The sequence below is a fragment of the Pygoscelis adeliae genome, unplaced genomic scaffold (genome assembly GCF_000699105.1).
Source record: "Pygoscelis adeliae isolate BGI_AS28 unplaced genomic scaffold, ASM69910v1 Scaffold48, whole genome shotgun sequence".
NCBI lineage: Eukaryota > Metazoa > Chordata > Aves > Sphenisciformes > Spheniscidae > Pygoscelis > Pygoscelis adeliae.
Genome location: NW_008825618.1, coordinates 809423 through 822075, shown reverse-complemented (window position 1 = coordinate 822075; position 12653 = coordinate 809423).

Genomic DNA, 12653 nt, shown 5'->3' with positions numbered 1-12653 from the left:
TATCCTAGTCAAAGAAATACAGCCAAATTTAAAGTTTTTTCTTCAGGTTTTAAATCAGCCAACTTGAAGGCACTGTACAAACAGGTAACTCTGGCTATTCCTGGAAGGAAAATTAGTGTCTCATCTGCTAAGCCAAGGGGATGATTATCTCCAATTGCTCAGTTAGTGACTGTCCCCCAACAACTGTGCTTTTCTTTCAAATCCAAAGGCACTGTCTGAGCAAAATGGGGAGCTCCTGGAGCCATGAATCCGTTACTAGCCCAGAGGGAGAGATTTCTACACAAATGCTTTGTTTGTTATTGGACATATTAAAATTTGAATTAAATATTGCCCACTTGCTTTGCATTTATTTTATCACCATTTAACTACCGTGTATGTGTTTATAACTTACTTGTACATGAAGTTCAACACAGTGTTCTTCTTTGAAAATACTTTCCTGCCACTTTACTTCCCCGATTGAACAGACCACATCTTTTCTACAAAATTTCTGCTTTATCTCAGGGTGGAGGGAAGATATTTCTTCTTTACTGTGAAACTCACAACCTGCTTTCTGAGATGTTTTCAACCTGTTGTCAAAACTGCCTCTGTAAGAAATGGTGCTTAGGAAGAAGTTGCAAGCTACTGGTATCATATACTTATATTCAATTTCATTGACACCCCTTCCATTTTGCATAACCTGTTTGTGCCAATTCTGTCACTAAAACCTATGAAAAAGTAAAACTCAACATGCTTGCACAAGTGACAAAATGCAATTTAAAAAAAAAATTCATAGGGAAAAAAAAATTAGGAGTAAAGAGTGCATGAGATACATGTTGAAGTCACCCAGCTAGTCCTTTACTGATGACAAAATGTGTTGTAGAAGTGACAAAGTACACGTTACCATTTTACGAAGACCTAAAGCATTTTAAAGTTGAGATATAAAAGCATCATCACGTGGGCAAAAAGCTATTTCTCATTATGGACAGAAAGACTGTGGAAGCTTTATTGCCACATGGTAAACATTAGGAACATATAAAGAGAGTTTAAGAAAACCCCTGCCTCTTGTGTTTCCAGCCAGCACAGTTTCTTGATCAACTGGGTCATCACCTGAGCCCACAGTTTGTCACCGGAAAACACAAGCAAAGTGGGTAAGAACTTAAAGCAGTTTGGTGGTTCAATAGTAGTACAAATCACTCCTGAAGCCATTAAAAGCATTTTCTAAAACCCTTTCATGCCATCACTGCATAAATAAAGCTGTTGCACCAGCTGGAGTGCTCTGGGCTCATTCACCCATACAACACCTCATGTGAAAGCCAAGCCAAATGTGCTTATAGTAGAAGAAAGTAATCTGATTTACTTCCAGATTTAACAGAATTCTGAAAGGCATCCAGCAACTCATACCCCGTCTCCAGCATAACGCAGACATTTTCCATGAAATGAAAACACATCAAAAGAATAAATAACACACTACATTAATACTACTGTTCAGCAGTTGGGGGAAAATCTGATACAGTCCTGGTGTTGAGAAATAAAACAGCTCGGGGGAAATGGTATTTCTCTGAACCAAGTATGAGTATATAGTAGAGGTATTCACGTTGCCTAAATGCAAGCTGGCTCCTCCGGAGAGCTGTTAAGCACCAGAGCCTAATTCGGGTGTTTGGTGGCCCTTCAGAGGAGCTTCTCCCTTCCTTGAGCACACAGACCCCTAGCAGAAGACCAAAATGCAGCGGTCAGCGTGCTAAGACCCTGTTCTCTCTCCTGTTGAGAGAGATCAGTTATAATTTGTTGCGTTGATGGTGTGCTGCACAAGTACGGAGTAGAAGCTCGTGAGCTTGCCACCACGCATGCTGTGCTGCATGAAAGGGGTACCCTTATGGCCCAGTGGCTCAAAACCACAGAGGACAACAACATCAGTGTTCAGCATTATGCACCTGGGGAAGACACCTATCCAAACATGTTAAATTGAAGCCATAATGGCCTTGACTAGTTTCCTTTTTGCCCAAAGCTTGTGATCAGACTCCCACAGAATTATTACATAGGTCTTCCCCCAGGAAAAAAATATTTATGGTCACAGTTGTATGCTCAGTATACAACCCACTATAAAAACAGAAAAAATTCCTGGAGGCTTAAAATATATAAACATCTGTTCCCAAAAGAGAGTTTTTATTAGTTTGTAAAACTGCTCGATATAATTGAATATACAATGATTTTTTTTTTTTAATTAAGTCTTTCACCAAAAGCCTTTATTATGCTTGACCAAGGAAATACCACACTTGGTAATGATGCAGTTTCCAGTAAGAAATGCATGTACCATCAAGAAAAAAAAAATGCTTTATGGATTGCTGTTTAGAAAACAACTTAACAGATTCCTTGGCATCCTGGTAGAGATATAGTGGGTCATGAGGCGTGATTGTATAATATCCAGATTCAAATACCCTGTAGTGCTTTAAAATTATGTCTTTATTCTTCCTTCAAAACTTATTTTTAAAATTATAGCAAAACTTTCAAACTTGCTTAGGTTTCTACCTCATTTCTCTTTGTGTGGATACCTGAACCACTAAAAGATCCCTGGAGAAACTCTACCTGTGCTGAACAGCACAGTCTAGACACTGTCTGCCCCTGTTTGTCTGACGACAGCCCTCCCGATCTTTCAAGATACAGTACTTCTCTGTCTTTAGATAATTGATAACACTGCATTTATTCTGTGAACAGCTATCAGAGATACTGTGAGACAGAGATACAGATATACTGCTGCCACAGGTAAGTCCTCATTTTATGTCTGATCAGAACGTAAGTGTTGTGTATGCTGCATGAAGACAGACGAGGGTTGGTTTTCGTAGCAGACAGATTTAGACCAAAAAAGCTCTGTTAGCTGCTGTTGTGTCTGCAAAATAAACTGCTTTTCCCACGGTAACTTACTTCACAATGAAAACTTGCATAAGTTACGCCAAAGCACAGCACTATTATGGCAAGCTTTAGAAGCTGTACCTAGAAGGGCCTGCCCGTTCAACCACCCCATCATCCCTTCACTAACAAACCTGTTTCAGTGCAGATTACATCCCTGTGGCTTCTGTTACATTTCAAAACTAATTACTCACCTGCTTAGAAGTGTGAAAAAGCATTATCTGTGGAATATGTACTTTTCACTATTGAAGGGGACAGTGGAAAGCATCAGTTCTCTTGTTCTGTTCTCCTCCCTGCAGCGTTTGCAGGGAGAAAAAGCAGAAATACTGCCAAAGCGGCGCACCGGTCTGCACCGACCTCCTCAATACACTCCGAAACAGCTTTTACAATCTGAGCGGGACGGAGAGGCATAAGCCTCAGATCCTTTTGTAAAATTAAGACATCAAGAGGTAGAAGTTGTCAGTGAAAGATCAAGCAGAAAGAGGGATATGGTAAATAATACATTTCAAATAAGTCAAAGTGAATGCTGCCTGAAAGATTTTGACGGGTCCTCTCACTAAACACAGGGCTCCCAATAAAGCAGCACAGCAGAGCGCACTGTGTGCCAGGCAAACAGGGAGACTGGGTATTAGATTGCTCTTCCCTTGGAGAACTTCCTATACTCCTCATATTCCTTTCTTGGCTCCTGAGTCTCAAGTAACTTTAGATTATGCTAACCTCAGAAAGCAGCTTTTATACCCATATCCGATAGTAGTATACAGGATACCCATGGCAGGCAAAGACCTCTAAAGAGTAAATAACTAATAACTCCCAGGAGTTTTTCCTTGCTGAGCATGCTCGAACTTCACACGCTTTCCCAATGGCAACCAAATGTCTCCCCACAGAGCGGGTAAGCACGCACCAGCCTGGGAACAGAGGAGCCCCAGATGCCTTTTATTTCCATGGCTGCCCAAACTGGAGCAGGTCCAGGCCCTGGAGAGGAGAGGAGGGAGCCCATCTTTCCTGCGCTGGCTGTGGCGGGGGGGGGCGCACCTGGGCAGCGAGGAAGCAGAAGGCGTGCATCTGGAGCACAGTGGGGATGAGCGCCAGACCTGAGGGAGGTGAAGGAGCAGACTGGGACAAGGGCCCCGAAACAGGAGGGAGAGCGCGAAATGGGCACGGAAGGGAGCCAGGGATCCCAAGGCAGTGCACAAAACGAGGCAGGAAAAGGGAAAAAGGCAACTGCATGTGAGAGAAAAACTGGACAAGGATAGGGAAGGGGGGCTGGGACAGACAAGGGGTCCGGTCTCTGACAAACAGTCTGGAAGGGAGGAGAAACCGCCGGTGAAAGATAAGAAAATAAGAAGCCAAGAACTGGAGACAGGCCCCAAAAAGTGCAACAGGATTGTCAGGAAGGGCAAGACAAATGAGAGAGAGGAAAAAAATGCTCTTTGACAGAGGACTAAGACCATTTCCTTCCAGAGCTGGGACCTCAAGTCAATGGTCCTGTCCTGCACGTGCGCAAGAACTCGAGGGCCTCCCCCTCTCGCAACGGAGAGCCAGCCACACAGAGAAGCACAACGGTCTGCTGCCGCTGCCACTCACATCTCTCACCCCAGTGCCAGAATCCCCAGTGAGGGTGTAAAACTTACAGCTGTAAGTTTGCAGCTTTCATTTTCAAACAGAACGGATTTTAATTTTTTCTTTAAATAAAGGAAAATTGCACACCTTACAGGAAGAGTCAAGAACTAGGAATTTTTTGCCTTAAAGCATATGATGAAACCGCAAAGTTACCCCTTCCTATTCTTGCACACCCCAACATTCACTGATTTCCCTCCTTGGCCCTGCCAAACACCACTCCACCTCTTTCACCACACAAGGGAGCACAGCCAGTGACAGGGAAGGCACTCAGGATTTATTTTTTCCTTCCTGTTGTATCCTTAAGGCTTATTAACTACTCGTACTCTGCTGTTAAGACAGAATTAACAACTATCTTTCTGCGCTTTCTGTATAGCGGAATGATTTACTCTCTCAAAAAGTACTTACTGTATCTTCATGATACTCTTGTGGCTGGAAAGGTTAGAGGGAACAAAAATGGATGTAAAATGACAGCATTTGAAACACAAGCGTTGGACAGATGGGAGGGGAAAGAGATGATCATCTACTGTGCGTTGATGTAATATTATGCAGGTTGATTTATTTTACGTAAATTCACGCACAGAACATTTCCAGGCGTTTAAATCATTACAGCAGAAGGGAGGTCCACTTAAAAAATATGTAAGGCAGGTATGGAAAATTTTCCCCTCTAGGATCAGACGGGATTATATTTTCGAAGGGTCACTAACACGGCCTGGCTCTGCAACGTGGGCTGGCCGGCACGAAGCAGTCTGCGCTTCTCCTTTGGGAGCACACGACCAAACACAGATGGTAGTCACCCTCTCATTCCTGGGGGCCTCTAGGAACCCCTTCAGCTTCGGTTTGGGTTGGGAAATGGAACATCACTGAATGTGAAAATACTGCATGGCTACTCCTTATAGCCAGGGAGCCCTGTATGTTGTGGAAATCCCAGTGTGCATCCTGTAAAAGGACAGCACGCTCACCTCCGCTCCAAGAGGAACAGAGTGGTTCTTCAGAACAACAACAAAACAGCCACCCCGACCCTCCCGTCCACCTGCCTCAAATACTCTGCCCTGTCCTGGTGATGAACAGGCCAAGGCAGGTCCCTGCCTCTATGGAAGGCTGAGAAGGCACGTTTCCCTCATCTGTACTTGGGGGCTGCTCTTCTGCTCTTCAGCTGCCAAAGTCTGGCACATAAATACTGCAGAATATCACACAGAGGAACAGGAAAGCGTAGGCACATGTTGCAGCTACTGAGTGCAATGCAGCACACAAGCAACAGAAAAGATTTTCATAGCAAAACACCAAAAATTCAACTGTCAGGCTGTATCTGACCCTTCTACCACTACGTACACACACACTCCTGGATAAGGGTTAATCTCTTCTAAATAGCAGTCCCTCCCTTAAATTGTCCTAAACACATTTACACTGTCCAACCAGACAAGAGAAGAATCTTCCTAAATATACAAATTTTGTCCAATATGGTATACGGAAAAAGAAGCCACAACTCTCATGAGTTCAGAAACATGGGAAAATTTGAAAGTATTTACAACCAGTAAATAAGCAAAAAAAGTGAAGGAAATAGTCTGCAGCCATTCACTAACATATTTGCACATCAGCCCTTCTCCATTTAGTCTCCACAGAGAAAGGTTAGGGCACCCTGACCACCAAAGCAGGAGCAGGAAGAAAGAAAAGGCCTGGTACCAGTAGCAACACATACAAAATCAATAAACACACTGCAGCTTCCCTTGGGCACTCACAGCCTTGGTCATGAAAAATGGATTGGCAGAACCAACACCTTGTTTGCCATACAGTCTGCCAAGAGACCACACGCGATTTTCTCCCCCTTTGCAATTCAACCCAGAACGCTTTCCCTTCGCTCCAAAACCTGTCACTAAAAGATACGAGCTGATAAGTCTGCCGTGGGACTATTTACTTACTTTCCAACATAAATAGGCATGCTGCGAACCTCAGGAGTTGCACACTGAATACAGGCCCTGTAACACAGTGCCTCCCCTCTTAGCTTTTGGCCCATCAATTCAACAGGAAGCAATGCAGGAAATCCAAGGCATCGGTGTGATTCCAATCCATGCCCTTCCTGTCTGGGGAGAGAGATCTAAAAGCATCCGGGACTCCTGCTAACAGAAACAGTCAACACCTCTGTTGAAGTGGGCGGGGGGGGGGAAATTCAACTACCCAACCCAAAGCTAAACACAGTTTAGCCGGTACACATCAGAAGAGACCATATTAACCGCCAATCAGCATTTCACCTCCATTTTTCTCACGTACATAGACAAACAACACTGCAATCAGAGGGTAGCGAAGCCATGCCCAAAGCAAGCTTTAAGCAAGCCAGCCAAGGCTGTGTAGCTGTCGTGCTGCCTCAGTGAGGGTACCGAGAAGGGGAAGCAGTGGTCACCTGGTTTGCCTCCCCTAGCTCCTTGCTGCTGCAGCCCAAGCGCCACTGTACACAAAGCAGTAGTTTAAAACTTATCCTTTGAGAGTTACAGCCATGATCCTCAACCTGTTTGCAACATCCTAGTTGTGGGGTTGCAGGACAGAGTTATCCAGTCATTAAAGTGGCCAGCCTGACTCTGGAAGAGAAGCCTGTTCAGGCAGCAGCACAGGCTGCTAAAGGCACATCATTACGTACTCTGTATATTTCCCCTGCTGAGCACAGGGCAACGTCAAGGTTATAATTTTCAAAGGTATCCCCAGGATGGTCCCTTACACAGTTTGGACTATTGCACCGGCTTGTAATAAGCTACAGTCTGCCAGAGCAGCACTACTCAAGTGTAAGAGCCAGGAGCAGGAGGTAATAGCCTTGGCACACAACCAGGGAAGTCACTCCCCAACGTATTAGATACTATGATGAACTTTCCTCTTTCAAACAAAACATCAAAAAAATTTGCTTGACCTGTCGGTCAGTAAATCCATAACAACAAAACCATACAAACAAAAAAGGAAATTCCAATTAGTTAGAGAGCTGGGAGAGGGAGAGAAGGGAAGAGAATATTCTTCCCTGTATCTATTTTTAGGCTATGTAAGGCTGTCTGAAACCATGGCAATGAACCTGCTATAAATCCCCTAACCAGCTCGATGTTTTGTTTCCTTATAGACAAGGATAAATGAGTGCGTACTACAGATTAAATGGTCTAAACCAGAAATTAATCAACTAGCAGGCTACTGGAAATGCGTTTGTCAGTTATGAAAACTACTGTTAAGAGAAGTAGGAGTAACTGATCAGAGAGACCAACCGCTCAACGAACTGATACCTAGTAAGAAATCCTTTACAGCTCTAATAAACAGCCCTGAAGAGGGGCCAGCCTCTAGACAGCATCTCTCCACCACCACCACCATATGCTTCTGGGTGTATTTTGACATCAACAGTTGCACCTTCAGCACCCAGATTCATTCTTCAGGCTGGGCCCCCGTGATCCGGCTGCAGAGGTCCATGTCCCCAAGCTCAACTTTACCTTTCCTCTGTGCCGGAGGCAGAGCTGTTTGCCAGGTTGCTGTCTAAGATGGCCCTGTGCTGGGGTCCGGGCTCAAAGGAACAGATGACCTGGTGGCACTGAGACAGTGGGTACCAGGCACCTGAAGGCTGTGATTGCTTACCCAATTGCTTTGGCTAACTGCACCCAAAGTTTCCAAGGAGTTTGCAAGCCTTCCTATGCCAAGGGAGAGTTTCTGAAAAAGAATGGTGGGCTTGCGCTTACTGAAGCACAAACATTATTGCATGAAATGCACACACACACAAAAAAGTCTGATGAAGTTTTTATACATTATATAGAAAAGATGTCAGGGTCCGCAACTCCTTCAGGGGTGACAGGGAACACTCCCTAAGACTCCCCCCAGGACTGTAAGAAAGAACTTGGGTTTGTATTCTGTTTGGTTTAAAAGGGGAAAATACCACCTTCACATGTATCCTACTTACATATGGAGCTATCCCACGCTATTTGATGTTGTGTGAAGAATGCGAGCAACCACCTGGTAAAACTGTGGCTCCAAGATATCTGATTCACCTATATGTAATTTTTTCTAGTGCTTCTTATTAAAAAGAACATAAGGGAGAGAAGGAAACTAGAAGATTTTTTTTTTAAATGTATACTCCCTTTGCTTTGGAAAAAACAACAAAACAAGAAAGTGGGGAAAAAAATAGTTCTTTTGCCATTTAAATGAGACTAAAATCTATCCACAGCTGAAAATTTAGATATTTCAATGTAAGCATCAACAATTTTAAAGAAATATTTCAGATCTAATAACTTCCATTAACACCTTTACATCTGCTGCTGAAACAACTCATTCTATACTCTTACATGGTTGAAGGTATCAAATTCATCCTGGTTTTTAATCCTCTGCCATGCACACTAGATTGGCTGCCAGTCTACGCTGCTTTGGAGGACTGAAACATCCTACAAAGCTCAGCTCTGCCTTCACAACAGCTTTGCTTGGTATGTGGAGGAGGAAGACAGAAAACATACCTACCTCAAGACAGTTAATTAAATACCCAGCTCTTTAAAGATCGACATCCCAATCACATTCTGATTCTACATGCTCTAAAGTTTTTTACACTTGCATATATCAGGAAGAAGGGGGAAGGAACATCCGTAAGCGTGTAAAACTGTTACTCAGCAACGTTAAAGGAAAAACCCCAAACACATAAAGGCAAGAACGCTGAAAACGTTAGAAAATGCAAGATGATTTCTCCGCATGGACCACAGAGGACAGGTAGTCTCTTTTACTCAGCATGGTTACAGCACACACATCCCCCAGCCAGTATCAGCTCCCCGGCATTGCTAAGCAACACCACGCCACATTACCTCAATTGATTCAAGGGAGGGAAGTTGATCCAGAAGCCACTGAAAAAGGGAGAAACTAGATAAAAATGGTTGCGCAAACCTCACACACACAAGCCAGGATCCTGCACAGTCAGAGCAAAAAGCAATTAAGGAAAACTGTGGGACGGACACACACACAAACACACTGAAGCAGAATAAAAAATACCCACATACAGAAAGACAGAAGAAAGGGGAAAAGGAAGCAGGTAAGAGAGGAAGAAAACAGCACTGCTGTCCCACCTCAGGTATTCTGAGACTAGAACAATGAATTACATCTTTCTTCCCAGAGAGTAAAAAACAGAAAAACAGCCAGAAAGCCATTAGAGACATGGAAGCGTAAGTCTGATCCACATCAAAAATAGAGCTTGCACACAATTGAGGATTTTTGTTACAAATATTGAAAATCAATGGCAGGAATGAATATGAAACACTGAATTTTGAACTGCTTCAAAATCAAAATGTACATTAATTCTTCTGAGCAATAAACATCTTCCCCTTCACTCTGATCCTAAATTCTATGAATGTCTTACACGTTTGAAGAGTTGCATTAAAATCTTGCTATGAATATAATCCAGAACAGTACATATTAATATACTAAATAAATCTATTATCTATGCAAAAACTTGAAAAAGCTCATCCATATCAGTTTATTTTAATTGAAAATTAGATTTGTTCCGAGTGATAAGGACTGGAAACAACTACATTTGACTACACCTTCCATGCAAATAATTCATACAACAAAACCCAATTTATATACATCATTATTGCCATGGCTTCTGGACCTGCTTAAGCCAGCACAAACCAGGACTGAGGCAGAAAGAGATGCTCCCCCATGGCCACAATTCCTGTCTTCCAGCAGTCTCCTTTCCAGCTCCTGTTTCACATGCAGGAAGCACTCGGGGCAGCAATATGGGAGAAGGAAGGTCTGCCCGCCTACTCAGCAGGGCCAAGGGACAATGGAGACAAATTGCCCACCACCCTCCTGAAACTCAGGAAAATGCAAGGTGTGTACGGGAGCAAGAAGATGATACAGGCACAAGACGACTGTCAAAAATACAGGATCATTAGATCAGGCTTTAGGACCAACAGCAGGCTACCAGAATTAGATGCTATTCACCCAGGAATTTTAAAGGCACTCCAACATACAACCACTGAACTATTAACCATGCTGCCTAGCTTCCCTCTAAGACAAACTTAACAAATGAGATATAAAAAGCTGAGGATGTGCTGCCAATTTCAATAAAAGGGCTCCAGGGAACTACAGGCTGGTAGCTCACCCCTACACTAAGAAAACTGATAGAAATTGTAAGAACAGAATTAGCAGAGAAATATGATACACTGGTGGAGTGCCATCATGGCATGGCCTCTTTTACAACAAACTTCCCATGACATATATGGATAAGTGTGGTATGTATGATATATAGCGTGTGCTTGGATCTCTAACAAACCTTTGACAATGTCTCTCACCACAGTCTTTTAAAGAAATTGAAATGTCATGGGATAAGATGGAAGGTCCTTCTGTAAATTAACAACTGGTTAGATGAGAAGAAACAGCACAGGAATAAACAGCCAGTTTTCACAACAGCTCTGGTTTTGCATTTGTGTTACTCAATATATTCATTATTTATGTGGAAAATGGAGCAAGCAGCAAGATGATAAAGTTTGTTGGTGATTATAGAATCAGGAGAACTAACTGTGAAGAGCCACAGATAGATTTGTCAGGTATTTATACACACACACACCACAAAGTAATGGCCCATATAGTGAATGGAGACCCTGGAGCCACCGCAGTTTAATTAAAGTGAGGAACCACTCACTCACAGATGGCAAAGCTCAGTGCCGGTTGGGAGAGCAAAGGGAATGTCGGGAGTGAGCAGGTCAAGGATACCCAACGCAACAGGGAATGCCACTGTGCCACTGCAAATCCTTGGTGCAGCCTAGAGCTGCCACTCTGAGAAACCCTCCCTGGGGAAGGATATAGCAGATCGAGAAAAGGTTCAAAGAAGGGTGACAACGATGGGAGGTCTGGAGCAGCTTCAACCTAAGGAGAACTAAACAAACAAGCGCTTTTAGATTAGAAGGGCAGATGGATGAGATGATAAGACGTAAAACCATGAATGGTATTATAGAGAAAGCAAGTAGGAAACCATGTCTCAGAATAAATTAATTAGGCGGTATAAAATGAAGTTTATCAGGCAGCTTGTTTAAAAACAAGAGGAAAAGGAGGTACTTTTTCCATACTACAATTAATTGCAGAACTCATTGTCACAGGATGTTGTGAAGGCAAAAATTTAAAACAGATTAACGTATGATTAGATGTATTCATAAAAGAAAGTCTGTCAAGGACTGTTAAACAAAGGTGCAGACACGACTTTCTTGCTCAAAGTCCTTGAACTGCAGCCTGCCAAAAGCTGGGAGGGATAGCTGTCCTTCCTAACACTTTTTTCCCTAAGCATGACTACTGGCCATTATTAGAGGTAGGATGCTGGGCAGATCTCTGGCTCGAAACATCGGGGCTAAATCCCGTATTACAGGTGCGGGAATCTTCAGCAAGACGTGCAGTGCTGGGAAGCCCCATCTTTTGATGTCCATCTCCTAAAGCATTACCTCTTCCACTCTCTTCTTGAGGGTTCCTCCCAGGCTGTGCAGGAACATCCATAAGCAGCACCTGCTGAAGCCACAAGACAAAGATCTGCTTCCTACTGGAGAACTGCACTTGATTAAGCACGTTCCTGTTACATGAACACAGCTGTGCTACACGTTTCTAGACTGGGTTAGGTGTGGCCAACCTGTAATTTTGCCTGCATTAAACAATCAGATTTACCTACTTCTGTTTTGTGTCCTGGTACTAAAAACCTCATTAGAGCTAAGTTATACAAGAGCAGCTCCTGCCCCCACTTTACGTGGCTGAGCTCAATTATGGTGCTGTGCTAGTGAATTTGAAAGTCATTTGAGAAGTTGCACAGTTTCTGAAAGGAAGTAGCAGAAGGGGATGAGGAAGATGAAGGAGGAAGATGAAAGACGCCACTCTACTTCTGCAGGGATTCAGAAGCTGATCAGCAAGGGAAGGCACTACAGACTGCATTAAAACTTGTTCTGCCTTCATGTCCCCTGCCACTCATGCAGCTCTCCTCCCAAGAACCTCCTAAAATGGCTGGCAGGCAAACTACGAATCTGGGAGATGTCAAGCAAATGGCCTCTTGATGAGATTTATGAGGCACTAACAGATTTATGCAGCCCCTCATAAAGTGAGATACATGCCCACTTGCACAGCCTTACGACCACATTATAAATACAATTATATTTTGTGCCTAGCAGCTAACCTGTTGGATT